The following is a 25,863-nucleotide window of genomic DNA, read 5'->3' as shown; positions in this document are numbered from 1 at the left end:
TCCTTTGTCTGGATGCTGAATTTTTGTCCCTTTTTTCCCCCCTCCCAGAGCAGTGATTTGTCTCCAACAGGATGCTCTGCTGTCATGTCAGTGACAGAACAAGGGGGAATTGTTTTAAACTAAAAGAGGAGAAATTAGGATTGGTATTTAGGAAGAAATTCTTTCCTGTGAGGGTGGTGAGGCCCTGGCACAGGGTGCCCAGAGAAGCTGTGGCTGCCCCTGGATCCCTGGAGGTGTCCAAGGTCAGGCTGGATGGATCTTGGAGCAACTTTGTCTAGTGGAAAAATGTCAACAGCTTTCCCACTGAGTGATGAACTGCACCAGTAGAAAGGAGGAGGGAAAAAAAAAAGAGCTTTTTTTTCTTTTTTTGGTTTTAGCTGCTAAAAATACGGCCTCATTCTTCAAATGCTTGGGAATCTTTTTTATCCCACTCAGATGATTTATCCTGCTGCAAAAGGTCTGGCTGGAGGGGATTGCAGCAAGCTGCAACAGGGAGCAGGGCAAGGAATGCCATGAGGATCTGTGGGATGCTGCAGCACCTGCAAAGTGAAGGCTTGGAAGAAGAGGGAGAAGGTAAAGTGGTTTGTTTGCAAAACTTTTGGGTATGGGTGGATCCGGTTTTCCTCAAATCTCAATTCCCAGAGCACTGAAATGGCCTCACACCTTGCCAGGGATGGGGCTGAGCACTCAGGGCTTATGTCAGGGCCAGTTAAGGGGCAGGAGCTGCCTCTCCTCCCCCCAATTCCTCGTGGCACTGAGATGCCTCAGCTCTTAGCTGCCAAGTAATTTCCTTTTGGGTAATGCAATAGTGCATGGAAGAGCCCATTATTTGCCAGCAGCAAGAGACTCAGCAAGCACTAATTGGACAAACGAGGCTCCAGGGATTTACAAACTAAGCAGATGAATATGCAGCTGGGGGAAAAAAGCAAATAAGGCTCTGAGCCTCCCTGAAGGGCACTTGGGACGGGGCTTTGCTCCTGGAAGCAGAGGCACAAAGTGCTGTGAGGGGCAATGCTGTCCAAAGAGGTCCTTCCTGCCCCATAAACTATCTCCCAGAGGTGTTTTCCTGGGAGCATCTCTGATGAGCAGATTTGTTTTTCCCCAGGGATGCATTGGCTGCGCTCCTTGGCAGGTATTTGGAAATGTTTCCCAGGCTCCTGGCATCCTTCCCAGCCCACATTGCCCAGAGGGACAGGCTGCCATCAGTTCTGTGTTGGGACTGTGCTGGGTGAAGACTTTATAGCTCTTCACCTGATCCCTGCCTAAAATCTTCCCTCTAAAAAAAAAGGAAAGGAGGGAAAGAGAAGGAAAATAAAATTCTTTGTGGGGGGAATTAAAAAAAATTAATTTTTGTCCTCAAATATCCTGAGCTGTGCCACACTCCAGGATATCTTTTGGAAGCTCTTCCTTCTTGTGTCCCCTCATCTCTGGGGTCTCAGCTTCATCTCTGGTCCCCTTGGGTGCTGTGTCCCCACTTTGGTCTGTGCAGGAGAACAGCTCAGACTGGGATTTCCAATATACAACCAAAGTCAGTGAAATAGCTCGAAAACATTGCTTTTTGACTGCTCCCAGACATAATTCATGACCAGGTCACTTTTCCTTCTATTACTACTGCCCTTTTCAGCAATCCCTCCATAGGGAGGAGTGTTTGTTGCACCACTGTCTTGGTTTGGAAAGACACGAGTCTGCTAAGGAAGGCAGGAGCCTCCCCTGAAATGGAGAATGTGAACCCTCCCCACCCCTCTGAATTGCTGTAAATTTTAAATTAAGGAGCTCTCAGGCAAAAATATGGGAGTAGGAAATAACAGTTCTTTAATAGAGAAAGGAAAAAACCCAAAAGGATAAAATAAACAATGCAGTGCACTAGAACAACACTGACAGAGTCAGAACCCAACCTGACACCCTGTGGGTCAGGGTGTTGGCAGCAGTCCCATTGGAATTGTGGCTCAGCCCTCCTGCAGTGTCAGGGGTGGTTCTGCTGGAGCAGGGATCCTGTAGAGAAGGATGTATTCTTCCTCTGAAGATCCAGTGGAAGAAGAGGCAGCTGCTGTTCCTCTGGGGAATCCAATGGAGAAGATGTGCTGGTGTCTCAAAACCTCTGGATTATATCCAGGTAGGAATGCTTGGCTCCTCCCTCTGGGCTCACATCTCCCAATGGGATGCTGTAGTTATTATCAGCCATGCAGGGACATTCAATAGTCTGTTATCAGCAGATGTCCCCTCCTGAGGGAGGTGTGAATGTGGTCACTCAGAGAGAGAGATAAAGCAAACTGCCCACTTGACAAAGGTAATCTGCCATACACATGGTAATGGAAAACACCTTGCATTGCAATCTTCAACAACCACCATCAAACCATGGCACATCCCCAACCCACAGAGCTCCTGGTTGTGGGATCTGCTGCTCTCCACATCAGGGTCTTGCTCAGGAGCTGGGCACCAAGCTGCTGCCATAAAATGAGTAATAAGGTGTTGTGTTCAATCAGTGTCCTGGGCTGAAGGCTCTAGGTCTTAGAGAAACGCCGGGAATGTCCCCAAGAGGAGAGATGACTGATGGTGTGGAGTGAGTTATTGCAAGCCCTTCTCCCAGGGAAAAAGTGGTGCTGGCTGGGGTTTGGATGATAGATCACTGCCTTTTCCAGCAGTGCATTAGCACTTGATCTCAGAGGTCGAGCCAGAACACAACCTTCTCCCTCTAATTGCCATGCAAAGCTGCTGCTGTGTATTAACTTGGACTGGGGCTGAACTCTGAGCCCTGGAGCTGAGATCAGGAAAATGGAGAGTGGGAAAGCTGCAATAAATTGCTTGGATATTTATAGGCTCTCAAACATGACATGTTTATTAAAAAAAAAAATTAAAAAAAATTGCAGTCTATAGGATGGCTTGACTTTCTGCCAGTGGCAGGGTCAAAAAGTGCCCAGGCCAGTGTGGTGGGAGCAGGAAATATGTCATGGCTTTAACCACCTGGAGAGGTTTCCAGGGTGGAATTGTGGATGTCCTCTGTATTTTCATGGCTTCACCAATGAATGGCTTGGTTTCACTGTGAGAACCATCAGTGAGGAGGGGAAATGCAGAGGATGGAGTTACACGGGGTGGTGAACGGGGCACCCCAATAATCTCCACCTTCTGGGGGTTAAAGAGCAGAAATCAGCCAGGTGAGGCACTGCTTTAAAAGCCTGAGGGAAACAGCAATGAAGGGGATGATTTTCTACAATTTTACCAATTTTTTTTTTTCATCCAGTTAATTGTTTCACACTTCCTCTGCAGTCCTGATGGCCAGAAATGTGTCAGGAAAAATATCTTGTACATAGCCCTACAAAAACCCATGAGAGCTGCGGTGGGACTGGGGGGTACAGACATTCAGTTTTGGGGACCATCATGATTTTTGTGGGAGATCTGCTACCAGTGACATCTCCTGCACTGGGGTTTTCACTTGAAATAGGACCTGTCAGCTAACCCAGAGTGCAAAACTTCTTGCTAAAGGTGAAGTGGCAACACAGAGTGTAAAAAAACAAAAAGAAAAAAAAAAGATGTTAAGACACCTTTCCTTTAGTCTGCCTTCAGAATTACGAAGTCTTGCAAAGAAAAACATTCCTCTCTGTGCTGTCTGGCTTCATTTTTTGCATGTCTGAAGGAGCTCCCCATTGCATCCTCCAGAAATAATGAGAGAAGTTGAAATGAGAAAAAACATAATGAAAAGGGCTGCTGTAAACAAAGCTGCATCTTCCTACAGGTCTCTTCAGTCAGAGGATCTCATTAACCATCCTGTATCCAAGGGCTTATGAATTCCAATTATTATTTTCTCTGTGTGCTGTCCTTGCAAGGAGGACAGTGATTAATTAAGTGGACCTGGGCTTCATTAATGCCCCTGGGTGTGGCAGGACTCAGCAAGGTGCCCCTGGCCAGGCTGGGTATGGGCAGGGGGCAGCTCACACACAGAGCTCTTGTGATGGGAGGGGAGAGGACCTTCCCCTCTGGGCTGGGGTTGAACCAGGATCTGGGAGATTTTCCCCTTTTAGGAATATTCTGGGGGGATGGATGTCGTGGGTTCAGCCAGGGACACCAATGCACATCCAAGACCTGAAGTGTGGCTCTTTGCTTGACCTATTTTTTAATTGATGACCTATTTCGCTATTTTCCCCAGCTGGGTGCCACTCTGCTCACCGTGGGTGTGACAAACAGGGTGAGCACAGCTGGGACTGCCCCACACTGCAAACACCACCATCCCTCCCAGGGCTTCCCTCTCCCTTCCCCTTTCCCAGCCCAAGCACAAAGCCTGGCTGTGCTGTGTGGTACCAACAGCTCCCTGCAGCCTGCTCGTGTTGGTAAACAAGGCTGCTCAAGCAGCTTTTCCCAACAGGCACTGGCTGGATGAAAGCAGCCTGGATGCAATCTGTGCAGCATGTGGAGTGCAGCTCAGGTGTCTCCGCTACAGCAGGCACAGCACCAGCCTGATTAATAGTAATAATAACGAGTAAAATAACAACAACAACACCCATTAAAATTATTATAGCAACAACAACAAATATGTGCCTGAAGACAATAACCTATTATATTATTATAATATATATAATCGATAATCTATATTATATATTATATTATATATAATATAATTTTTATATATTATATATATGATATGATATGATATGATATGATATGATATGATATGATATGATATGATATGATATTAATCCTGTGATATTATATATAATAATAACCGATTGTTATTAATAATAATATCTATTAAATTATTATAACAATAATACCTATTAAATTATTACAAAACCACCACTAATAATAATAATAATAATAATAATAATAATAATAATAATAATAATAATAATAATAATAATAATAATCCACCTTTCCTGAGCTCAGGATGAGCTCCAGTCCAGGCCTGAGCCCAGAGCAGAACCAGGCTGCTGCTGCAGCAGTGAGCAGATGCCAGGGCTGGCAGAGGATGCATCACGCTGCTCCTTCACTGCTGAACCCTGGGATGGTTCCATGTCCTGCTGCCTGTGGTTGATGAGCCCTGACTCCAGGGCAGCCAAGGAGCAGGGGGTGGACATTCCACAGTGTCCCACCCCATTCTCAAGGGGTGCCTGGCCTTGGAAGGAGCCCCAGGGTTAAATTTTAGGGTGACTGTGGCTCCCAGCAGGTTCTGCTGCCCTTTGAGGCTCCCAATTCCTCCTGGGTGAGGGTCAGGGGGTGCAGATGGGCTGGATGTGCTGTTGCAGGACCTGATGTGCATTGACTATCACTCCTGCTGGGCAATTCAGATGATGAATTGGCTCACGTAAAAAAGACTCCACGCTCGACCCCAGTCAGGATTTTACCCAGTATCCATTCACCAGCTCTGACCAGCTGAACCTAAATTCAGGCATTTGTATAAATTTGTGCCAATTTAGGCAGTTGTGTAAGTGAGCAGTGGGCAGGCAACTCTCTCCACGTTCACCCTGCAGCCTTGCTCTCACACACATCTCATTTTTCAAGGTGATGCCACAGCAAAACAATTCCTGTAGGTGTTCCTCAGTCTCTGCCAACATCTGCTGCTTCCACCCCCAAATTGGGTAAATTTTTGATCTGAACTTCCAGGCTGAGGTGAATTTGTTCACTGAGTTCCTGTGGTTGTCTGACTTGCTGAAGGAAGGAGGATTCCACCGTTTTCCCTGTGTGAATCCTGCTGGGACATGACAGAGCTTTTTAGAAGATGCTGTTTAATTAAAACACCAACAACAGGAATTTCTGGAAAAACATCAGAGGTTCTCATAAATTATCCGTCTCCTGTGTTTCACACTCCCAATCTTCTACCTTTTCTTTACTCCATATTATTTTGGACTGTGTTTCAGGGGAATATTTATGGGTGAAGCATGTTCCTGGCTATGACTGGCTTGCTTACAAATTACCCTTTAATCAACAGATTTGATATTAATTAATAATTCATAGTGTGCTCTTAGGATAAAATTGCATAATAATGTCTTTCATGCAGCCCAAAGTGTCCATTGTAGATGGCATAAAATGTTAATTAGCAGCAAAATGCAGTTAGGAGAAAACACTTTTAATTATGTAATAGGCCTCATTACAATGGGTAATCAGTAGTGCTTCCAAATTAGCCCACTGACAGCATTTATCTATACATAGCAAATAAACTTTTGTTTGCAGAAAAATGCATGTGAATAGTCAGCCTAGGAATTGCTTCCAGGCAGTTTTTTAAGTCACTGCAGTGCCCAGAAGCAGAATTTGAACAAGGACCACCTTCTCTGGGCTGAGCAGGCCATATGTAAAGTTCAGAGAATAATGGGGGAAATTGTTCCCAAATATTTGCTCAGATATGCAAGCAAATTTCAGTTTGACCTTTTGCAGGACCCTCATCTGAATACTGGAGTGTTTTGCTGACAGCAGTGCCCAGAGAAAAATGTAAAACATCAGAGCATGAAAATCCCCTGAATTTCACATTGTGCCTGAGGTCCTGTGGCCCTCACTGGCTGCTTTGTTGGTGAGAGGCATAAATCACAAATCACCCAGTCCAGCAACTGCAAATGTGTGGTCAGTAGGGCCAGCATGGCCCAAGGGTGTGCACAAAGACCCGCTTGGAAGCCACTCATAAATCCAGATTTTCCTTGGAAGGGAAACAGGAGGGAGCTCTGCAAGCAGATGCCTCATGGTGATCTCTGTCCCAGCTGATTTGTCTGAGCCAGAGTGAAATTAAGGGTTTGGCTGGAATGAGCCAATTGAACCAAAGTCAATGATACAGGGTATTTGGTGGTTTTTTTTTTTTTTTGTACCCTGAAGCATTTTGCTGTTTCTGCCTGGATTTTTAAAGTTATCCAGGCTACTTTAATCCTGATTTCTCTTCCAACCCAGCCAAACCTTTATGAGGTTCCATCCAGAGATGTGGTCCAGCTCAGGCATTTTGGGGTACAGATAATAACATCTGTATTGTCTCACCCTTAATATAAGACTAAAAACAGAATAAAAGTTTTTAAAATGCCTCTCAGTTACTGCACCTCTAAATAAAAAAAAAGAACTTAATCCAACCAATTATTAACTTGTTTCATTTCCCACACCCTGCCCAGCCCTTCCTGTCTCACTCCAAGTCATTAGTGGTGCTAATAACACCCTGCTGAGCAGTGCTGAAGGCACCGAAGGTCTTCCTCAAAGGGACAGCAGGAATCCTTGGGATATCAAGACCTTTATGTGTTGTCTGCTTGTAATTGTCCTTTTAATATTGTACAACCCTGATAACCCAAGTTTATCCATATTGTGGAACAGAAGGACTGTCTGTTATTAGATTTGCTCTTGCAGACACCTCGCTGGATTGTCTGAATGTAATTTGGAGTCTCTAAAATCTGCAGGCACAGATCTCTGCCTCCTCCACTGTGTCTGGTCATTTCTATTCATTTCATCTCTGGAATCTAATGTAATAAAATTATAAAATGCTCTAACTCCTCAGCATTTAATCAGCTTAGTATGAGAGAATTACATCAGCAGCCCTTAGGTGTACTTTACCCAGCAAAGGAAATCTCACATTAGGAGGCAATCACATTATTCTCACTACTGAGGATTGCAGGAATTCCCGAGGAGCTGCCAGGAGCACAGAAGACTCGAGACAGGCTGTGTCTTTGTTTACAGCAGGTAAAAAGCAGGAGGGTTTTGCTCTTCTGCACCCAGAGCCTCCTGGATCCTTCACTAAGATCCGGAGTTCTACATCAGAGAGGATTTACGGATTTTGGTGGATCCATCCCCATCTCTGTTCAAAACAGTTTCCACACTCAAAAGAGCAGCTGTAGATCAAACTTGTGTCCAGCAGAGGAGCTGGCAGGGAGTTTGGTCCCTACTAATTTAGAGAGGTTTTTCCTTGCTGAAAGGATGTTGGTGCCTCCCCTCTGCTCTGTTTCTTGTCTCAGTTTCCAGAAAAGCTGCTCCTGGGTTATATCCCACCCACACACCTGGGTTTCTCACCCTGTCAGGATCAAGGAATTCACAGAAATTCCCTTCCAGAAAGGTCCTGATGCCCTGACAGGTCCATGTGTTGCTCCTTCCCAGAGCCCAGATTATTTCAGTGTACTGGCTTGTAGGGCATTGCTGGGGAGATTCTTTGCTTCCATCAGGTCTGGAGAAGTCACGAGTTTTATTTTCTTGGCTCTTTTTGTAGAATTATTGAACAGTTTGGGTTGTAAGGGACCTTAAAGATCATCCACTTCCACCTCCTGCTGTGGGCAGGGACACCTTCCACTGTCCCAGGTTGCTCCAAGCCCTGTCCAGCCTGGCCTTCCAGGGATCCAGGGGCAGCCACAGCTGCTCTGGGCACCCTGTGCCAGGGCCTCACCATCTTCAGAGCCAGGAATTCCCAATTCCCAATCTCCCATCCATCCCTGCCCTCTGGCACTGGGAGCCATTCCCTGTGTCTTGTCCCTCCATCCCTTGTCCCCAGTCCCTCTCCAGCTCTCCTGGAGCCCTTTTAGGCCCTGCCAGGGGCTCTAAGGCCTTTCTGGAGCCTTCTCCTCTCCAGGTGAGCACCCCCAGCTCTCCCAGCCTGGCTCCAGAGCAGAGGAAATCCAGCTCTCAGAAGATCTCTGAAGTTGCTCCAGCAGTTCCATGTCCTTCTGACACTGGAGGCCTCAGAGCTGGATGCAGCACGGCAGGTGGGATCTCACCAGAGCAGAATATCCATTTTATTTATTTCAACCTGATAATTTCCAGCAACTGGTGTGAAAAGCTGAATAAAGAGATGGCGTGAGGAAAGAGATGCTCCAAAGGATGATGTGTCCTACTCCCCTGCCTGGGGTTGCACAGAAACTCTGTGAGCTGAGGCAGGAGACAAACCCACATCTTGCCTGGGTGATGTCACTGCAAAGCCACCGTGTCCCACATCTGCTCCCCAGCCCTGCCCATGGGTGGCCGAAATTGGGCCAAAACAGGATTTCCAAGGTTATTTTTGGTGCATCCTGATGTAGGCTTGGCTGAGAGGCAAAGAGAAAGGAGCCCAGGGATTGCACTTCTCTGGGAATGCTGAGGCCAGGGCTGTCCTGCTCTCCTGCCTCATGGATCCATGCTCTCCTAACCCCAGGAGATGGCATTTCTGCCTTTCTGGGCACCAGTGTTATTTCAAAGGAAAACAGCTTGCTTGTTTTCCAGCCCAAGCTGGCTCAGCCAAGCTCAGCCCCTCTAACCACAGTCTGGGCATTTATTTTTGTCCTCCAGACTTTCCAAGCCATTTCTTGGGGTTGTTTGTCTGGTTCTTGCTGGGAGTGATGGAACATGATAAAAATAGAGAGGAGTCCCAGACCTGAGTTCTTTCTCCTGAAAAATCCACAGTGAAGTTTAACACAAAGCTCAGGGAACCCAGGCAGGGTCTCAGTGCCAGAGCAGGACATTTGATATGTCTTGGAGCCTGTAGCCATGATATTTTCTGAAAAATCCTTTCCTTAGGATTTTTTCTCCTGAGAAGCTGAGAAGCCTCAGAAACAAAATGTAAACACTGATTATCTGCTGGTGTGGAATGCAACAGGTAGATCTTTGATTAGCCCATGTTAGTTGTTTCTAATTAATGGCCAATCACAGTCCAGCTGTCCAGGCTGTCTCGGTCAGCCACAAGCCTTTGTTATTCATTCTTTTTCTATTCTTAGCTAGCCTTCTGATGAAATCCTTTCTTCTATTCTTTTAGTATAGTTTTAACATAATTTATATCATAAAATAATAAATCAAGCTTTCTGAAACATGGAGTCAGATCCTCGTCTCTTCCCTCATCCTTGGATCCCTGCAAACACCATCACAGGAGCCATCCATGGGCTCTGGGTGATTGAATGCAGCTCATTAAGGTGGCTTCCAGCCTGCCCCTGGGCCTGCCTTCAAAATGTGGATTTGCTAAAATATTCAAGGAACTGTGTCTCCAGCTTCAGTGAAGGCACTGAGGCTAAAATTGGTCGAAATATAAAGAGTGGAGCCACCTCCATCACCACGCTGACTTCAGAACTTGTGACTTTAATTAAAATATCAACCATGCTGAGACTTGCACCTCAGCTGGAGGGTGGGCAGCCCTGGGTCCTGTCCCCACAACACCTTTGGTGCTGTCAGTGTTCAAGGAGAGCCGTGGAGCCCAGGTTTTGTTCTGCCTGGATCCAGGTGCCTGGCACCTGCCGCGTTATCCCGTCCGCAGCTGCTCGTGTTGTTGTGTCTCTGCTAATTTGGGGATGTGTTGTTGTGCCTTGCCAAGTGCCCTCTGCATGCCACAGGGGGGTCTGTGATGGTTCCTGGAGGAGCTCATCTGTGTCACCGATGGCTTCCCCAGGTATCTTGGTTTGGAAAGCCAGGAATCTTCTAAGGAAGGCAGGAGCCTCCCCTGAAATGGAGAATATAAACCCTCCGCACTCCTCCGAATTGCTATAAATTTTAAATTAAAGGGCTCTCAGGCAAAAAATATGGGAGCAGGAAGTAACAGTTCTTTAATAGGGAAAGGAAAATAAAAGGATAAAATAAACAATGCAGTACACTAGAACAACACTGACAGAGTCAGAACCCAACCTGACACCCTGTGGGTCAGGGTGTTGGTGGCAGTCTAATTGGAAATGTGGCTGAAGCCCTCCTGGAATGTCAGGGGTTGTTCTGCTGGAGCAGGGATCCTGTAGAGAAGGATGTATTTTTCCTCTAAAGATCCAGTGGAAGAAGAGGCAGCTGCTGTTCCTCTGGGGAATCTCGTGCAGAAGCTGTACTGGTGTTCCAGAATCTCCAGATTATATCCGGGTAGGAATGCTTGGCTCCTTCCTCTGGGCTCACATCTCCCAGTGGGATGCTGTAGTTCTTATCAGCCATGCAGGGACATTCAATAGCTGTTATCAGCAGATGTCCCCTCCCGAGGGAGGAGTGATTGTGGTCACTCAGAGAGAGATATAAGGAAAACTGCCCACAGAATACATCTTGCCTTGCAACCTGGAACACCAGGAAAGCACCGCCAAGGCACAGCTGACCACTGCCCTTCTCCCAGCAGCACCACTGGACACTGTGATAGATGAGTAATGTCATGATTGACTCTCACAATGAATAAACAAATATCATGTATATAGGTTAAGAAAAATTTTATAGATTTATAGTTATGTTGTACCCTCTCGCGTGGTTATCAAGGGACAGCTGGGGTTGGGACATCTGGGAGGGCTGGCTTGTCACTATGGTGACATTTCCAATCAGGATTTGAGGAAGAGATCTCCACCACTGGACAGTGAAGAAGGGGATGGTGGACAGAACTTTGGGAGGGGTTAAAGGGTTAAAAAGGAAAATACCTCCGTTGTGGGGGAGCTGAGAACATGGTGGGGAAAACCTTTTGCTCCTGGCACTGTAACCTTTTTTAAATTTTTTAAAATTTTTCTGTTTTTATTTCCTTTTTTTTTATTTTCTTCCGGTGTATTTTTGATAAGGTTTAATAAACCTTCCTAAACTATGAAAAGTCAGTAACTATTTATCACAACACTGATTTAGCTGCTTGCTGCTTTGCTCAGCTGGTCTGGAGCCTGACCACGAGGCGCTTCAAAGATTTAAGTGGTTTTCCTCAACCCTCAGGGGAGGACAGGGCAGGATTGAGGACAGCAGTTCAAACACCCCCAGCTCCCTGGGGTTTCCAAATTGATGATGGCTCGGGCTTGGCTCTGTGCCACAGCTGCTTTTCAGCCCTGAGTTTTGTCTGTCATCATCTGTCTGTCTGGGCAGGGTGGTTTCTCTGAGGATGGTGGGGACCATCACAGGGTGCTGCCAGGGTGGTGCCTGAGCTCATCATGGATGGGAAATCAGGAGCCTGGGATATCCTGACTGTGCAAACAGCAGCAGACTCCTCCTCTCCAGGAATTGCTCCATTTAGGGCAGTGTGGTGCCAACATTCTCCATTTCCACCAGGAGTTATCTGGGTGGGTTTTGAGTATTTCTATTTTTCAGCTACAACCCTGGGTATTTGTGGAGTTTTGCATTAGGAGTGACGACCCACAGAGCACTGCAGTGCTCACAACCAAACCCTGTCCACAGCGGACACATCCACACATTTTTTGGGCATTTCCAGGGATGATGATTCCATCACTGCCCCAATTAGCCTGTTCCAATTCCAGACATACATTTCAGGGAAGAAAATTTTTCCCAATATCCAATCTAAATGTCTCCTGGCACAATTTCAGGCATCACTTATTACCTGGGAAAAGAGACCGACCCCTGCCCATCTGTAATCTCCCTTCCTCTTTTCAGGGATTTGTAGAAATAATCTCTGCTCCTCAGTTTTGCTTTCAGAGAAATATTCTTTACACAGGGAATGATCTCATCCAAACTGGGCACCTCAGTGGTAATGCTGTCAGCAGGGGTGGTGAGCAGGTCAAGCACTGGAATAAGCTGAACATTTCATCTGGAGCCATGGGAACCCCTTCAGCACAATGCCCGGAAAAAAATGCACCAGGACATGTAGAGCCACTTAGCCATGGATGTGTGGGGGGAGATTTCACATTTCCCTTCCTGTTTGGCAGGAGGCAGCCAGGATACAACCAGTTGTGCTGCTGGGGAGCTGTGAAAGGAGCTCTTGGGAGGCAGATTTGGGGCAGGACTTTGGGGTCTGACCTCTCTGGGACCTCGTCATTGCTTCAGGGCTGCTCATAAAGCTCCTCTTGTCGTGCAGCTTTTGCAGAGCCACAATTCAAACCAGCATTATCAGGATCTGTTTCCTCCTGGAAGCTGCAGCACAGCCCCAGTGCCATTATTTCGGGATGTCCTTTGAGCAGAAGTGTTCACACCTCTGGATTCAAATCACCGAGTGCCTCTCAGCATTCTCACCGCTTATCTAAACAGATCGTATTCAAAGGTTTGTTTTGTGGTCATAAAAAATTTGCTGCTGGCACTCAAAAAGAAAGCTCTCTCCTGGATCTTAGCCTAGAAACAAATGTGTTGGATTGGCTTAGGTTGCAAGGAAAGGAACTTCAGGAGTTTATGAGAAATGGGTCTCCAAACTGGAATGCTTTAAGCTGATTTCCCAGACTTACCAGTTCAGACAAAACAAACGCAGCACTTTTCCTGGCAAACATCCCCTGTGGAGCTGGCAAGGCTGTGCAGCACCAGCCCTGGGCCTTCAAGAAGCCTCTGAGGAAGTTGTTTGAGGAGCTGATTGAAAACTGAGCTTTTTTCAGCTCTGCAAAACAGGGGACATCAAACACAAGTGATGACCACCTTGAACCCATGTCATCTGCAGCACCCTGTGTGCAAGGGAACCCTGGATTTTGGTTTAAAACCACTCCAAGAGGCTGGTGAATGGAGAGCAGAGATATCTTTGCACAGGGACTGAGTGGTCCTAGGGCTGGGGAGGCTGCAGGTTGTCCCAGGCTATGCTGATCCCATCCTCTCTCCTTGATGGCCACAGAAAGTCACCTTGGGATGGGCTAAAAAGCCCCAAGCCTTTCCATAGAAAAGGGAGCTGATGGCAGGAGAGCCTCATTTTGTTAAAATCACAACTCATACCCTTGGTTTATCTTTATTCCTGCCTGCCTTCACTGCTGTTGTGCAGCCAATCCCCTCTGCCCCAAGCACACTGTGATGAGTGTGGGCTAATGAACATCACTGACTGTGGAGAAATATTCCCCTTCTGCTTATAACTCCCTCAGCCTCTTCATTTTTGGGCCCAGATGTGACTGATGGTTTTCTTGACCTGGACTTGTGTTGCCATGGAAAGTCAGAGAAGCACTGATTTGCCTGTTTTGTGGTGAGGAAACAAGAAAGGTAAGGAAAAGTTTGCAGAGTGGGTTGTGCACTCTGCAGTGCCTCCAGGATGGGTGGAAGAAGTTCCAGGTGTGGTGAGGTGCTCTCCTTATCCTGAAGAGGTTCCTTTGAATGGGCTGCAGAAGATGAATTTCCAGTTACACAGTGGGAACAATGGATCTGGGAGATCTGCACAGACTCACATGTCCGGGAAAGCCACAAGGGTGGAAAACACAGCACCAGGATGAGAAGAGTGAACAAAATGGGGATAAAAACCTCCAGAAAGGGCGTTCTTAGGGCAACAGAAGACATTGGTTAAGGGATCTTCTCCCTTTCTTTGATAAAAGCTGGGTCCTTGGCATCTTGGCTGGCAGGATATTGTGAATTCCAGCTGAACCCCAGGGAATGCTCATGGTGCAGGTGGGCAGCCCTTGGCCAGGCTGGAGATCAGGCTCTCCACTGGTTTTCTGGTCAGGATCTGGGTGAGACACAGCCATAGGTCAGATAATATTGAACAAACCAAAGGTGCCCTGCTGGGTCAGGGCCCTGCAGCACAACCACAGCTTCCAGTTCTCCTTGCAGATTAATCCTTTCTTGGAAAGACTCTCCTGTTAGCCTGGAGGTTGCAGTGAAGATTCCCAGAGTGTGGCTGGCCTAGGTTCTGCCTGGAGTCAATGGAAAATCCTCTGGACCCCAATGGATGTGGATCAAACCCACCCCAATGCTGATGCTCACGCTTTAAATCCCCTTTTATCCCCCTCTCATTCCCAAAGGAGTCAGTGGTGAAGAGTTTGTAGACAGTAAGTCTTTACCAGCTGGATCTTAGGTATGTCTCTCTCACCAAGAATGTTTTCCAACAGGGATATTTCTTTCCCACAGATGAAATTGTTGACTTAAACCCAAGGCCTAGCTTGTCTAAATATCTCACTTGCAGAAATTATTCTGGTGTTGCTGGTGGCAGTCTAAGCTGTAGGCTCCTGTTTGTCCCATTGGCTCTGGAAGCATTCCTGGAGCTTGCTGGCTGCTCAGTGATGCCTCAGGTTTGAGCTTTTCTATTTTTCAGGCTCTGTGCTGCTTTAGTGTGTAGGTCTGGGATTCATATGAGGGGATGGTGAGCTCTGTGCACAGAACAGGGAGACAAAACAATTCCTGCTCCAGCTGGGCACCAAGGACAAATGATCCAAGTCTCAGCCCAGGAGCACAAACAGTGTGGGCTGGAGAGAGAAAAACAAGCAGGGTGGGACTGCCTGGGCTAAAGCTGGAATGGGACAATGAACTGCAAGATGCAAATGGAGCAGAACTTAGAAAAGTGAGAGACCTTGTGAGCAGTTGTGCATTTTATGACCATTTTGGTTCACCTTGGGTTCAGCCCTGGCTGGGCTCTTGTGCTGCCCAAGGTGTGTCCATTGAGAAAACCCTTTTAATAAATCCCTACTTTATTCTGTAACTCCATCTAGTCTCTGTTCTAGCTCAGCCTTCACAAGGCATCATCAGGAAGGATCATTTCTCCTTGACAGCCCAGGAGGGAACAGGAGTGGGGATGGGGCAGAGCCATGGGAAGGGATCTGCCATCTACAACCTGCTTCAGAGCCACAATTTTATTTATTTGCGAGTTTCTGCCCAACCATGTGAGGCTGCCCAGTTTCTGCCTCCAAGATTTGCATGTAAGGACGAGAGGTTTGCTCTTGTCTTGGAGCAACAAATCCAGGGAAAGGGCAGGAGGAGAGAGGAGATGATCTCTGATGTCTCTGCATCCTGCAAAGACAGTGATTCACAGCTGCCCTTGTTACCTGGGAATCTGTAAGACATTCAGGTGATTAATTTTAGATTTGCTCACATAAGCCTTTTTTCATCCAGGCTGTGAAAGGCAAAGCAAAGGAGGGAGAGCCCTTTTTGGAGATGCATTAATGATCAGGGATGTATCATTTTGCTTTTACAGCCTGGCTTTTAAACTATGCAATGACAAGAGTTCCAGCCTGCTGCTGCACTAAGAAAATTGCTAATAAAAGGCTGTTTTATTTTAAGACAACATCATGAAACTTTACCAAACAATGAGGGCTCTGCTATAAAGATACTGAGGTCACCTTTTGTTTTTTCTGGCCCCAATGGTTTCCCTCTGGGGAATGGAGGTTCCAGTCCTTCCATCCTCCCTGCAGCAAGGTCTTCAGTCCAGGGGCCAATCTTATCCACCATGGCTGGACACCAATTTTTGAGCCTCTGGATAGTTCTGTGGTGTGAAAACGTGCAAGGAACAGCTCAGATATCTGGTTTAGCACACAGTGCAGATGCTACAGATGTTGTGTTGCAGATGTTTTTGCAATAGATGCTGTGAGGGCTTTGAATTCCATGCATTTTCTCTGATTTTGTCAGCTCCACCAGCAGAGATGTGTATGGGAGGGAGGGGATAAAATGGGGTGGACAACCCTGGGGCTCCTGCCTTGAAAATTCGAGTGAGCCAGGCACCAAAGGCCCTAATCCTCAGCAATGCATGAGATGGTTTCTTTTCCAGCCAGCTGGCTGTAAGGACAGTTTGGAGATCACTGTAGGGCTCTCCTTGGCTAAGTCCTTGTCCTTAAATAACTTCTACCCTGGAGCTGAAGGAAATGATGCTTGCTCTTCTCAGGCTTTCACCCGCTGAGCTGTGTCTGTCTGACTCTGTTATATTTCACATCCAGCCCTGAGCAGGTTATTTAAATCCCAGTGGTAAATAAATGGCAGATCAGAAGCACTGTGGTAGGCTGCTTAACCCATGCCCCATTCCCTCCACAACAGTCTTGATTTTTCAGCATTGGGTGGGAGAAAAAATCCTCTCCTCCTTGGAGAGAAAATCTCCTCCAGGTAGAGCACAGCTGGTGGGTCCCCAGAGCTGCAGGCCAGCAGCTCCATGAGCAGCTCCTGCATCCCTGTAGCCATTCCCTGCTCTGTGACCAGCTCCTGCACACCTGCATCCATTCCCTGTTCCATGAGCAGTTCCTGCACCCCTGCAGCCATTCCCTGCTCCCTGAGCAGCTTCTGCACTCCTGCAGCCATTCCCTGCTCCATGAGCAGCTCCTGCAGCCATTCCCTGCTCCAGAGGTGTTCCAGGATCAGCTGCTGATGTCTCCCCATCCATTCTCCCTCTCCCTGCCTGTCCTCAGTGCTGTCACTCCCCATTCTGGTGCTGACTCACCTTGTTCCTGCTGAGCTCCTTCCCTTGCCAATGACTCCCTCCCTCCATGGGTCATTTCCCATCAGCAGCAGGAACATCTCTGAGCTGGAACATCAACCAGGCTGTCTCAGGCTGCCAGCCTCTGGTGACATCTCCTTCCCGGGCGTCTCAAAGGGCTGGATGTGCTCTTCTCCTGCAGCACCTCCAGGAGATTGGCTCGGGGTCAGAGAGAGGCCTGGAGGTGGAATATTGGGGAAGATGAAACAGGAAAGCCTTATAAATATGATTGCCTGGCAAAAGATTTTGAGAATATAGAAACTATAAGTGAGATTGAAATGAAAGCAAGCTTTGAGATACTTTAGTTACTGAACAACTGGAAAACAATGGTGTGGCCAGCTGAAGGTAATCCCCTTTTGATGGAACAACACCCTCTGCTTGCAGACAGGCCCAAGGGTCAGAGCAGACCCTGCTGGCTTGGCAGAAGGGGCCCAAGGAGGAGTTTTTAGGGTTTAAAATGTAGCACAGTATGGTAATGTAGTGATTCTTACAGGCTGTATGTAAATGCTCTAGGATTTGTATATTGTACTAGATTGGTTAGTGAGAAATAGAATATTCAACACAGAAGATTTCTTGTATTGTAATGGGAACCTCGCTCTCTTACCCTTTTTACTCTCTTACCTTTTTTACTGCCTTACGCTCTTACCCTCTTACCCTCTCATCCTGTCTACCCCTCTCTTCTCTCGGGCCTGCTCTGAGCTGTGGCTGCAGCTCCCAGCAGGCCCCTGCACCCAGGCCCTTTGCAATAAACCCCAAATCCCAGCAGGGCCCTGCACCCAGGCCCTTTGCAATAAACCCCAAATCCCAGCAGGGCCCTGCACCCAGGCCCTTTGCAATAAACCCCAAATCCCAGCAGGGCCCTGCACCCAGGCCCTTTGCAATAAACCCCAAATCCCAGCAGAGGCCTGCACCCAGGCCCTTTGCAATAAACCCCAAATCCCAGCAGGGCCCTGCACCCAGGCCCTTTGCAATAAACCCCAAATCCCAGCAGGGCCCTGCACCCAGGCCCTTTGCAATAAACCCCAAATCCCAGCAGGGCCCTGCACCCAGGCCCTTTGCAATAAACCCCAAATCCCAGCAGAGCCCTGCACCCAGGCCCTTTGCAATAAACCCCAAATCCCAGCAGAGGCCTGCACCCAGGCCCTTTGCAATAAACCACCCAGGCCCTCTGCAATAAACCCCAAATCCCAAAAGGCCCCTGCACCCAGGCCCTTTGCAATAAACCACAAGTTCCATGACCTGGCTGCAGAGATCTGTCATCTCTGTCCATCCTGACTGTCCTAGCCCCCATTGCTCCTACAGTGGAAGAGCAGCCAGAGGCCCCCCATTCTGGCTGGAATGACCTCCTGAGGGGACAAGTCAGGCTCATGATGGGCTCTCTGTCCAGAGGCAAGATTATTTTCAGAAGGCTGGGTTTTAAAGGGGATTATTCTGAAAAAATGTATGAAGGCAACCAAAATGAAGCCACACAGAAAGAGCAGAGAGACATTGCAGGGCTGATTTAAGGGCTGAATGTTGATGCACAGAGGAAAACTGCCTCCTGATCTGCCTCTGTGCCACTTGAGGAGATGGATCTGTAACTCCTTAAGAGGATTCCTTGATGGCAGCAGCAAGATTGTAAATGAAATGGAGGAGTGGGCTGGTCTGGCTGCTGAGCACTGGAAACTTTGAGCTCAGATCCTGTGGTAGAAAATGAATGTTTTGGTCATGTGGGACAATAGCTGTAGCCATTACAGCAGAGGAGACAGACCCATTTCCCAGGAACAAGTGACAGGATGAGAGGAAACAGCCTCAGGTTGCAGCAGGGGAAGTTTAAATTGGATATTAGGAAAGAATTCTTCACAGAAAGGGTGGGCAGGCATTGGCACAGCACCCAGAGCAGGGGTGGAGTCCCCATCCCTGGAGGGATTTGACTTGGGGACATTGGTTCAGTGGTGGCCTTGGCAGTGCTTTGGTAACAATTGGACCCAATGATCTTGAAGGTCTTTTCCAACCTAAATGATTCTGTGATCATTCCTGGAGGTGAGAGAATGAAGGAATATTCTCCTGTTCAAGTAAAATTTGCTTTTGCTAGCACTCCCCAAAACCAGGTTCCCTGAGGGCTAGTGATGCTCAGGAGGGTCCAGGGTGCATGGTGCAGGCGCCTCTTCTTGGTCTTTTTTGGGATACTGAGATGGGCCATGTGGTCTTCTCTACCTGGCACACCTTTGAGAGCTGATGGATGCTCATCCCCTCCAAGCATCCTCTGGATGTTTCTGAAAGGGCCTGTGAGAGATCTTTGATTCTGAAATGGACACAAAATGTGAAAGGCTAATCAGCCAGCCCTGTCTGCAGATGCTGGAGGATGTAATTCCAGCCCTATCTGCACTTGATAACATTTAAACATTTCATTTAATCTCGGCAGAGGTGGTCTGAGGTGGACAAAAAGCCCATCCAAGCAAAAAAACTACCGACTCCTCCACTGTCAAAAGGCTGAAACAGATCATTGCCTCTCGTCTGAGGCAAACCCAACCTTCCCAGCCTCACAGAGAGAAGGAGGAGGAGGACGGAGCCCTGTCGGGGGCAGAGCAAATGACAAGCTGGCACATGAATGCTGTTTTGTGGTGGCAAAAAATAGATGGTTCCAGTCAGCAGCTGCCCCCGAGGAGGAGCTCTGAGCTCTGAGCAGGCTGGGGCTGTGCTAATTACAGCCACACACCCCTAACGAGGAGCACTGCAGGAGCAGATGGGGGCTGATTTCCCAAACCTTACAGTGTGGGGCATGGCCAAGCAGAAAAAGCAGGAAAACAGGCAGGAAAAAAGAGAGAAAACAAGACCTCATCACCTCTACAATTCTCTCCAGCGTCTGAAGCTGCTGCATCTCAATGAGCTCCCCACAGCTCATCCCATTTTCTCTGTTTAAGGGCTGGGAAGTGATATGTTTATCCAGACCCTGAGAGCAAAACATGCTCACTTTATTTTTTTTCTTTCCCCAGTCTGGGACATCTTATTTTAGGTTAAAGAAAACAGCAAGGAAAGGCAGAGTAAATATAACTCCCCAGCAGACAGCAAAGCCCACTGTGTCTGCAGAACTCGACCCACTGATGTCCTGCTGAGGGGAGAAGTCCACAACCACCCATGGCCAGGGAGGGAGAGCTCAAAAGAAGCTTTAACCACAAACAGGTCCCTGGACTGGGAACCAGGAGCTCTGACATTGCTTCTCCAACCCTGGGCAGAGCTGTGGGGTCACTGGGAACCAGCCCAGTTCCCTTCCAGGATGTTTGCTCCTCACCCTGCTCGTTCCCTACTTGAACCAAAGGCTCTTCTTGGCCTGGCACGGTCTCCCTGAATGTTCCTCCACACACCTAAAATGCAAAGAAATTCCAGATCCAGCCATTTCCACCTGCTGGAAAAGCCCCTGCTCAGCTCCACAGGCTGCTCTCAGAGCTGCAGCCACTTGGCATTTGTGGGAAAGTGGAGGAAATCTGTCTGTCTTTCCTTTGCAATAAGGTCACTGCTTTACCCATCTCTAATAATGCTGGTGGAGAGCCCTGGATGTGGGTGAGGGTGCACAGAGATCCTTTTCCCTACTTGGAATGAGTATCTGAGTAGTGTGATGGTGTTCACAGGGTTCTTGGATTGGGGAAGAGACGAGGATCTGACTCCACGTTTCAGAAAGTTTGATTTATTATTTTATAATATATATTACATTAAAACTATACTAAAAGAATAGAAGAAAAAGTTTCATCAGAAGGCTGGCTAAGAATAGAATAGAAAAGAATGATAACAAAGGTTTGTGGCTCGGGCTCTGTGTCTGAGCCAGCTGACTGTGATTGGCCATTAATTACAAACATCCACCATGGGCCAATCACAGATCCACCTGTTGCATTCCACAGCAGCAGGTAACCATTGTTTACATTTTGTTCCTGAGGCCTCTCAGCTTCTCAGGAGGAAAAATCCTAGGGAAAGGATTTTCCATAAAAGTTGCCTGCGACAGAGTAGATATTAGGAATAAATTCTTGGCTGGGAGGGTGGGCAGGCCCTGGCACAGGGTGCCCAGAGAAGCTGGGGCTGCCCCTGGATCCCTGGAGGTGTCCAAGGCCAGGTTGGATCAATCTTGGAGCAGCCTAGGATGGTGGAAGTGTCCTTTGGCAGGGAGAGGGACTGGGTGTGCTTTAATGGCCCTTCCAACCCAAGCCTTTCCATGACTGTGTGATTCCATGGAAGTGAGTGGCAGGATGTGTCCCTTGGCACCAATAATTGAATTTTTGGCACCTAGGATTGCTGTGCAGTGCTCCCAGCAGGGCTGGTTCAGGGGGAGAACTCTGCAAAGCACAGCTGCCCTCTGCCCTCCCTGCTCTGCTCCCTGATGGACGTGTCTGGGATTCACCTGAGGGCAGGCTCGCTGTGCTTTCCCATGTTCACACCATGTCTAAAGCAATCAACAAGATTTCTGAAGCTCCTCAGGGCTGGATTTCCAAGTGTCTGGTGCTCACTGACATTTCAGGGAAGTCTGTCTCTCGGATAAGCACCTAATAAGGCTCAGAGGGAAGAGGGCAATAACACTCATGGCAATCACTGCTCCTGCTCTCCTCAGTAATTGCCTTCCCCCCCCCGTTTTGTTTATCCAGCATTGACAAACCAATTGGTTTAAAAATGTCAACAGCAAAGACCAAGGGAGTGCACACTTGTAGGGCTGGGCATGATTTCCTTGTCCATCGGGAGCTGTTCAGCTGGGTCGGACATGACATGAGTCTCTTCACCCAAAATGTTTTCCTGTCTGGCTCCAGGTCTGGTTCCCAGAGGAGATATTTGGGATGGTGGTGACCAAACACCCAGCACCTCACTGCCCACTGCACCCTGTGCTGGGGCTCTGGGCCTGCCCCAGCACTGTAGGTGGCTATATCCATGAAAACCAGAATGATTTTTTGGTGGCAAAATGCTGCTGGGTGCTGGGAAAAGGGCATGGAATTGGTGTTTCACAGGCAGACCCACCTTTGCCACAATGCCTGCCCCAAAGCCACTGTGACCCCAGTGGGAGAAGAACAGGCAGGACCAGTGACAAAGACCTGAATTATTTCTAAAATATGAGGTTTCAGTGTCCATGAGCTCCCTGCTCCAGCCCCAGGAATCAGTCATGGCTCTTCTCCTGGCTCCTTGGGGGCTTCAGACCTGATGGTTGCACATCTGGGCATCCAGAGGGGATCAGATGGTGCCTGTGCCACCCTGGGCCAGGGGAGCAGCACAAAGGGGAGCCTCACACAGAGGTGCCGCTGTCAGCTGCCACAGAGGCTTCATTCAGCTGCACAGGGGCTCTCCCAGGGTGGCACTTGGGTCCCTGCTGACCCCAGGGTGGGTTTGCATGGTTAAATAAATTATAAGGGGAAAAAAAAAACCACAACAAACTCCCCATGATTTATCCAGACCCAGGGAACTCGATGCTCTCTGGCTGGGGTCAGAGGAGGAGTGTGGCCACCCAATGCTCAGTGTCACAGCTGATTGGTGCATTTATGGCAGCAATCTCAGAAATAAAGCATCTTGCAAGGGAGCTGCTGGATCTGGGATGAACCTGTTGAAAGTCATTAGAGAGGAGCTTGCTGAGAGCAGGCAGGAACCCAGCCCAGGGACCAAAACTCAGATCTGTGATTCAGGAAATTAAAAAAAAAAAAAAGAGGAACGAGAAGAGGAAAGGCTGCAGTGGGTTCACCACTGAACCACACTCCCAAGGGTTACATGCACACCCTTTTTGAAAAATTCTAGGTATGGTGATTCCTCCAGGTGTTGAGCTGTGAGTGAAGGAAAATCCTTTGGGCTCCATCCACACTGTGGAGATGAACAGACTCCAGAGGTTCCAGATCAGAGTGGACAACATTCCAGATGTCATCCACCTCCTACAGCTGCCCTGTGTGAGGCAGAGCAGCTTGGAAGCTGAGGAGCCCCAAGAGACCTTGGCAGTGGCAGATGACATGAATCAAGGTCCCAGCTCGCTGCTGTGAGACCCCAAGGGTGTGTCTGTGGTGGGTGGGTCTCCACTGGTAATGCTGATTATCCCTGAATTCCCCAAAATGCTGAATTTGCCTTGTAAAAAAGGCAAATCATCTCCCAAATGTGTAACTCAAGTTCACCTTTGGGTTCCACCCCCTGGGGCTCTTCATGCCCTGTCCCCTGCTTTGACCTGTGATGGGTCCAGTCTCCTTTTCCGGGCACAAAACCCATACAGTTCCACAAAGGGAATGCAATGGAGAAGGCAAAAATAGGGGAAAATAACTTTCCCTTTGCTTGTTTATCCCCACTCCCAGCTCCACTTCCAGAAGTTTTCCAGGCTTGCATGAGTCTCTGAAGCTTTTTGACCTCCTTTTTCCTACTTCTGTGGCAGCTTATACTTTATTCTCTGCCTTCAGAACTCATCATAGCTGTGCAGGGGATGTTTTTTTAGCAGCAATTTCTTCTCAGGAAGCAGAGAACTGCTGCCTGACCGTAGCAGACACAGAAAATGTTTACAAACACGTGGAAAAGAGACAATTTCAAGCCACAAGTTCAACCCAAGTGTGAGGAAGTGAGGTTTTCATGAAGGAACCGTTGTGCAATTGAAAGTCCCCGATGTAAACAAGAGCACTCAGGAAAGGCTACAAAACTCCAGACACGGTGATTGAAGCCTTTGAATGATCCATCAAAGCCTGAGAGATAAAAATGTTCTTTCAGGCTCAAAACTGGGGGGAGCTGGGAAAGGCTGCACAGCAGAGAAAGTTGGCCATGAGGGGCTTGAGGAGCTCAGTGAGTGGGGAAGGAAGGCAGGGAAATGTGGAGGCTGAGTTGTGTAGGGGGATACAGTATGAAGGTGGTATAGAATGTAATCTTATCACCCAAAGAGCTGCAGCTGAACTAATTACTAAAGATTAGGAGCAGGCCTGATGTTAACAGGCCACACCTGTAGCCAATAAGAACAGTGGTATAAAAGAGTGGGTTGGTAGGATCTGGAGTCAGATGGCTGCTGCAAGGACCAAGAACAGTCAGTGCTTAGAGGAGTTGTCTGTGAGGAACATCAAGGAGGTATGAAGCTCTGGTGGTATGGAGTCCTTGCACTATAATGATAATAGAACTCTTGATATATAAGATGACAAATGGTGATCCTGATGTGATTTGGGAGAAAGAGGATTTAAATGCTAAACTACATTGCCCTGTGGTTTTGGGATGACCTGTGGATTTGGGACTAAACTATATAACCCTGTGGATTTGGGGAAACAGGATTTGACCATATAACCCCGCGGAGGGAGGAGTCAGATGGTTACTGCAAGGATCAGGAACAGCCAGTGCTTAGAAGAGAAGCCTACGAGAAACATCGAGGAGGTATGAAGCTCTGGCGATATGGAACCCTTGCACTATAATGATAATAGAACTCTTGATATATTAGACAACAGGGGGGGACAGCGATGCTGCTGCTTTCCCTGAGCGTAATTAACAACAAGGACATGTGGGTCAAAGCCTGGTGATATGCAGGGAAATCAGCTGCTGTGTGGACAGGTGGGAGTTAGCTGTTTGAGGATGGAGAAAGAGCTGGAAAGCTCCCAGGCTTGTTTGGGCATCCCAGTCTTGTCCCACTCCTATTTTTATTTTTATTTTATTTATTATTATATATAATTTTAATACATTTTATATATTATTATATTAATATTTATTATTATTTTTAAAATTTATTTGTCCACCAAAGAGCCAACAACCAGTGTGTCTCTTTCTGCTCCTAGGAACTTTGTGGAGGTCAAGAAAGATTTGTTTCTGTTAGAGTCACTAAACATGACCCATGGCATGACTCCCAATAAGTATTAATGCCTGCAGTGAACACAAAGTGGGTTGCAGAGTTTAAGGTGTCCAACACCCCAAGGATTTGGGCTGGGCTTTGGGAGATGCTCCTCAGCTCTTGGTCTGCTCCCAGGAGTGCTGGTCACAGACAGAGAATCATCAAGGTTGGGAAGGACCTCCAAGATCATTGAGTCCAACCTTTCTTGTGTGGAAGAACCTTTGGGAAAAGGAAGAATTTGTACTGGCTTCTCCAGGTGGAAGGTCCAATGCAAACTCATGGTATCACCAATTCCTGTGGTCATTTCTCACCTCTCAGCTCCACTATACAATGATAATTTAATTCCTGTGGTGTCCTAAGGACAATGGAAAGCATTGTCAGCCCTGTGGAGAAATCGATAAATAAGATTGTTAGGTTATGTTTGAGCCCATTTAGGAGTCTTTCTGCCCCACTAGAGATCTCTCTGACTAGAGGTTCAAGGGTGAAAAAAACCATGGAAGTTTTCCCTGGATTTCCACCATCTCAGCTTCACAGAGGAGTCCACTTAAATTCACCCCCTCTTACTCCCTTGTCTAATGGCTTGGGCCCTATTGAGGCAGGAAGGGACCATGATTAGTGCTCCAAGCTGCTGCTGTGATGTGAACACCCTGGGTTTATTGCTGCTGATGGTGACAGCAGCAATAAACCCAGCATCAGCCACAGGACAGCTCCTGGGGGGACCTGGGAAGGCAGCAGATGGCTGGTGGAGATGGGAATATCCAAATGCTGTCCTGGGAGGGCCTCCTCTGGAAAGCACCTTTCCCACCCTGCTTCCCAGCTGATGAGCACAGGAGGATTGAACAAAATTAACTCATTAAGGCTGGCAGTGTCCTGGGGGGTGTAAAACCAACGGGGGCACAATTTCATTTCCATTCCACCGCTGTTTTCCCTGAGCACTGCAGGTGATGGGGGTGTTTGGGGGCAGTTGTGTCACCTCCTCCATGGTTTTCCCTTCAGCCAGGCAGTCTGTCTGTCTGCCAGGGGAGGGGAGATCAAACATCCACTGGCTGGCGACTCATTAGCTCTCCTCCGTGGGCATTAGTGGTTAACAGCATCATTAGTTTCAGTGGTAAAAGGAGGTTTTGCAGACCCCAGGAGAGAGAGGCTGTTAATCCCCCGGCATTTCACACAACAT

Source organism: Melozone crissalis, unplaced genomic scaffold, assembly GCF_028551555.1.
Source record: "Melozone crissalis strain CALT ecotype California unplaced genomic scaffold, PUWL_Pcris_2 ptg000056l_1, whole genome shotgun sequence".
Classification (NCBI taxonomy): Eukaryota; Metazoa; Chordata; class Aves; order Passeriformes; family Passerellidae; genus Melozone; species Melozone crissalis.
This window is presented reverse-complemented; position numbering follows the sequence as displayed.